A 6,000-nucleotide genomic window follows, 5' to 3' on the forward strand; every position below is an offset into this window, starting at 1 on the left:
GATACCTCTCAGTGATTACGTGCCCCTGGGTTCAATTCCCAGGACCAAAAAAAAAAAAAAAAAAAATTACTGTGATTTTTAATTCAAGCAAATTCCATCATTCAACTGATAATGTAGTAGGGACACCTATGTGCCAGGCACTTGCTAGACAATAAAGATAATTCAGTAGTCTTGCCTTCAACGAACTCATCATCCACGAGGAGAGTAAGAAGCCAACCACTCTACCACGGAGATCAGCCCTGTCAGAGGCCAAAGAATCATAATCCACTTCATCACTCAGTTCCCTCCTTTGTTTGGTTTAGAACACAGTCTGAAGTCAGATGACTCATTTCTGTGAAATGTTGCACACTAATCTCAAACAGATTATTATCATATTGGGGTGGAGGACATGAAATAGGCCATAAGTTCACAAGAGTCAGCAAGAGGGCCAGCTGCTTAAATAGGTAATGATTTCTGAGACTGTGCCTGAGAACAGAGTCATATCACCAGAAACGCAGTCCCTCATGCCCTCCCAAGAGTCTGCTTCCTCTCAAGTGTAAGATACAATTGGTGGCACACTTTCAGGAAGGACAGTGATAGTCATAACATCATTAAGCCCCATGGATGCGCCAGAATTAAACATTGCTGAGGGAAGGCAATCACCGCCAATCCAGAATAAAGTTCCCAAACTAGCCGAGTGGAAGCCCACATTGCACAATGGAGACTTCAAGACTTGGCAGACGATGGTTTGAACCCTGGCTTTGCCTTTTACACATTCTGATATCTTGGGCAAACCAAGTACAGTGGTATAGTACTGTATTCCCAGCTACTCCAGAGGCTGGTGCAGGAGGATCACAAGTTTAAGGCCAGCCTGGGCAACTTAGCAAGACCATTTCAAAATAAAATAAAATATAATAAAAGACTGGAAATATAGCTCAGTGTTAGAGCACTTTCCTCACATGCATGAGGCCCTGAGTTCAATTCCTAGTACTGGAAAATGTAATAATAATCTGATATCTTGGACAAATCAGGTAGTTTTCCAAATATGGGTACAGAATTGCAAGCAGTGTTCAAGAGACCCATCAGGACAAATCTGTGTGATGCAGGGGATAATTTTAGGCGATGTACTATCCAAGCAATAACTCACTTAGTGCAAAAGTTATTCTCTTACTCATTTCTTTAGAATCTTCAGAATACATCGAGAACGACGTTCTTATTTGGTCCTAATGTTCTAACATTGGCTAGTTTCATTTTTTTAACAATGGAAGCCTGGGTTTCAGACTCAGAACTAGAGTCTAAAAACAACCTTGCTTCCATTGTATTTATTTTGATGTTTACCTACTATGAACTGTAACCTCTACTGGTTTTTTACTTGTGGGCGTGGTATGAAACTTTTCTTTTAAAACTAAAATAAAGTGACCAAATTTAAATAAACCTGTTAAACAAAACAATAGAAAGTACACAACATAGTCAAGAATCATTATGATGATTTTTTGAGAGTAAAAGATTGTAGAGAAAATAGAGAATTGATGAGTGTGTGAGAATAGGAAGGACTAGGTAAGCTATTTAACCTCATGGAGACTCAGATTTCTCATAAGCTAAGGATCAAAGTGACTACCTTGTTAGGTTGTTGTCATGATATATGCTAAGAAAAAACAACCAATGTTATTTGGAGAAGAAAAAGACAATTTTATTACTTTGTTTCATTAATGTGGACAACCAGGAAAAGAAACTCGATGGCTTATAAAAATGTTTCTTTTTAAAGAATTGATTCTAACTGGGCAAGGAGGTGCATGCCTATAATCCCAGTGACTGAGAGGCAGGAGGATTGAAAAATTCCAGGCCAACCTGGCTAGGCAATTGAGCCAGACCCGGTCCAAAAATATAAGAATTTGTTATTGGTGAAAAGTATTTCAGCTTTCTTTATTCCTTCCATCCTTTCAGATCCTTAAATACCTTTACGTATCTTGACAGATACATAAAATGCATTAGTTTTTTTTCCAAAATATTACTCCAACCAGGAAATGTTTTTTGAACACAATACTCTTATTTACACATGGTGCTGAGGATTGAACCTCCTACGTGTTAAGCAGGATATCCTGACAGATTGGATTTCGGTTCAGATCTAAGGATGGCACACTCAAGTAGCTTTAATCAATGAGATTAATCAAAATGCATAGGAATTGAGCCATTCTGTGATTTGGATTATTAAGTCTTATGGGGGTGGGAGGATAAGTATATACATTTCAGTTTTAATATTATATATGCAGATATTGTCCTTCTTGATAACAAAGCAGGTCCACACACATTCATCTCTCTTGATCCTTTTCATTTCTGGTCCCTTCAATTGGAGCTATTTATCAAGCATCAATATGTTGACCTATAACATTCACTCTCCTTACCATGGCCTGGAATCACCACCAGGCCTGGAATGGTCCTCACTCATTTGCTTTCTAATCTCATGTAATACCTGTTCACTTGCCACACTGACTTCTTTTCTGTTTCTGAAACTTATCAAGTTGCTTTCCATTTCAAGGTTTTGCGCCTGCGGTTCCTCCTACCTATAAAGAGCCTCCTCAGCTTTTTACATGGCTGATTCCTTGACATCATTTATATCTCAAGAAAATGTTACATCCCCAGGAGGGACTTTCCTACCTGCTTTATAGTCAAAGAAGCTTCCCACATATTCTTTGCCCTGTATCAGCCTAGACTCTCCCTGATCCACAGAACACAGTGTATCCAGTGACTCTTTTCTCAGTCCTCTCAAGGACAGTTTATAATTTGTACCATGCCTGTTGCAAAGGAGAGAAGTTAGTTCCTTACATGCAGTGGATGCCTAGGGCATTAGGGTTTAATTCTCTGCAATCTAATCTATCATATCATCTGATTTATTTCCTTCACAACACTCCCCACACCCATGATTATCTGTCGATTATTTGTTTATTTATCATCTGTCACATCTCTCTAGTATGTTCTCCATGAGAACAGGGAGCTTGTTGTGTGTGTAGGTGTTCAACCTCAGGGCTGCAAAAACCCCAGTGTATTGTTTACCATTCCCAAAGAAAAAACTTGGAAGATTCCATTGAGAGGGTTTGGACATTTTATTACTCACTCGTTCCTCCATGGTGACAGGCCGGGACAACTGGGAGGGCTACATCGCACCTACAAGCAAGAGAAATATATGGGATAGGTTGTATGCCCACTACAGAGGTGGATTTCTTCAGATGTTTTATAAGTATGTTATTTTGTTTTACATCCAAGGTTGCTCTCCTTTGATCTTCACCTAAATTGGAGGCAGGTCAGGCATGGTGGTGCATGCCTGTAATCCCAGCAACTCAGTAGGCTGAGGCAGGAGGATAGCAAGTTTGAGACCAGTCTCAGTAATTTAGTCCTGCCTCAAAAAAATTAGAAAAGGGTTGGGGATGGCTCAGTGGTTAAGTGCCGCTCCAGGGTTCAATCCCTGGTACTAAAAAAAAAAAAAAAAAAAAAAAAAAAAAAAAAAAAAAAAAAAATTGGAGACAAGGGAAATGGCCCAGTTTCCTTTCTCTGTTTCCTTTGTTATCACATTCTTGAGAGTCCTTCTTATCTCACCACCAGGCACAAGACTTCCGAGGCACTGATTTGTGTTTAACCCAACTGTTGATGATCAGGCTGAATCCCAAACACATAGAACAACTCCTCTTACATCATTAAAATATAGTAAATCTTTGTTGATAAGTGGGAGAATATTATTTTACCTTTGATGTTTTAGAATCTTTGCAATGTCTAAAGTCAGCCATTCTTTTCTTTCTTTCTTTCTTTCTTTCTTTCTTCCTTCCTTTCTTTCTTCTTTCTTTCTTTCTTTTTTTTTCTTCTTTCTTCTTTTGGACTGAGAATTTAACCCAGGAGTGCTTTACCACTGTTACTACTGAGCCACATCCCCAGCCCTTTTATTTTGAGACAATCTCTCACTAAGTTGCTTAAGGCCTTGATAAATTGCTGAGGCTGGCTTCCAACTTGTGATCCCCCTGTCTCAGCTTCCTGAGCTGCTGGGACTAGGTCAGTCATTCTTAAACTTCAATGGACACACTATAGAACCCATTTTTGAGATTCAGTAACCAAATTATTTTGAAATTGACTCTTGTAGGTGAAAGAAAAAGTTTAGATTGTGTTAAGGACACGCGAAGACGTTCTAATGTTTTATTTTCAAAATGAAATGCTTGATTTTTACTTCATCTTGATTTCATATGGCATATTTGGCTCAAAAAAATCACTAGAAAGTACATCTTCAGAAAACAAAACCATAGTTAACTGAATGTTTTTATTTTGGATAATGATATTTTAATAATGTTATTTTTAAAATAAAGGCAATAGATTTGCAGTTTTCTATTTTCTTTCTTTCTTTCAGTAGTGGGGATTGGATGAAGGGGCACTGTATCACCAAGTTACATCCCCAATCCTTTTTATTTTTTATTTTGAGTTGTTCAGTATGGCCTGGAACTTGTGATCCTCCTGACTTAGCTTCCTGAGTAGCTAGGATTACAGGCATGTATAACCCTGCCTGGTATTAATTACTTTCATGAAGAAGGGAAAGTCACAGTTTTACAGACAAATAAAGTATTTGCTAAAAAATTTAACAAAAATCACATTTTTTACTACAAAATTTTCTCCCCACAGTACTCAAAAGGCAAAAGAGAAAAACACCATAGCAATTTCATGAAAAATTAAACATAGAATTACCGCATGAAACAGCAATTCCACGTCTGGATGTATATACCCAAAAGCATTCAAAGTAGGGACTTCAATAGATAATGTACACCAGTTTTCATGATAGCATTATTCACAATAATCGAAAGGTAAAAACAACCGAAATGTCCATCAAAGGATGAATGTGTAAGTAAAATGTGGTATGTAGAACAATGGATATCATTCAGCCTTAAAAAGGAAGGAGATTCTGACACATGTCACAACATGGATGAACCTTGAGGACATTAAGCTAGGTGAAATAAGTCCGACAGGAAAGAACAAGTATTGTGTGATTCCACTTATATGAGGTACCCAGAATAGTGAAATTCATAGAGACAGAAAGTAGTAGCAGGGTGATTGTCAGGAGCTAGAGGATGAGGATATTTTCCTTTTGGGAAAAATGGAAACTCTCCTCTTGGGAGAGGGATGGTGGTGATGGTTGCTAAGGGTGTGAATGCATTGAACGCCACTGAACTACAACTTAAAAATGATTAAGATGATAAATTTTATCATGCATATTTCATCTTGATTTTTTTAAAAAGCAGAGGAAAGGGAAATAACGTATCCAATGAAAAATTTGAAATAAAGGCTTATCTCTGCTCTGTGTGCATGGTGATACACCCACTACATTCTTTAGAATCTCTTAGATCCCAGAAACTTACAACACATCAATCCAAACAATATGACCAAGCAAAGTGACTTTGTGATCTTTTATGCACAAAGAAGGAATCTTTTAGGGGATTCCAGAGATATTTGGGGGGTGGGGATTCTCTCATCCCTGCATAGTTCTTGTATGTGGTTGATCCTTCCTCTTAAATTCTTAAAGCTGTGCTGAGAGACTTTCCTTGGTGGTGGTGGTGGGGGGGGGGGGGGCGACGGGGAGGGAATGGAATGGACAGAAGTGAACACCAGCTAGTACTGTGTGACAAGGTAAAGAAAACTGCCTGAGGAGAGCAGAGGACAGCAAACAAACAGGAATGGAATTGGGCTTCTCTGAAGGGACTCTGTCTTTTCTCTAGTTGACTGGTGGGGTGAGGGGCGAGGGAACACCGAGGACTGAATGCCCAGCATGTAGCGGAGGACCAGCGTCCCTGTGCCTCAGTTTCTCAGGTAGAGGCGCTCGGAGCACCGCCTCTCTGATGTCCCGGGGCAGCTGGGTCGGGCCGGCCGCCAGGGGGCGCGAGCGCGGGGTGGGTGCCTGGGAGGTGGGCGCGCGGGGAGCGGAGCGTGGCGACCCCGGGCCGAGCGGGCGCCGGCCGAGGCGGAAGCTCGGGCAGGAGGCGGGAGGCGGGAGGC

The sequence above is a fragment of the Sciurus vulgaris genome, assembly GCF_902686455.1.
Source record: "Sciurus vulgaris genome assembly, chromosome: 4".
NCBI classification, from domain to species: Eukaryota; Metazoa; Chordata; class Mammalia; order Rodentia; family Sciuridae; genus Sciurus; species Sciurus vulgaris.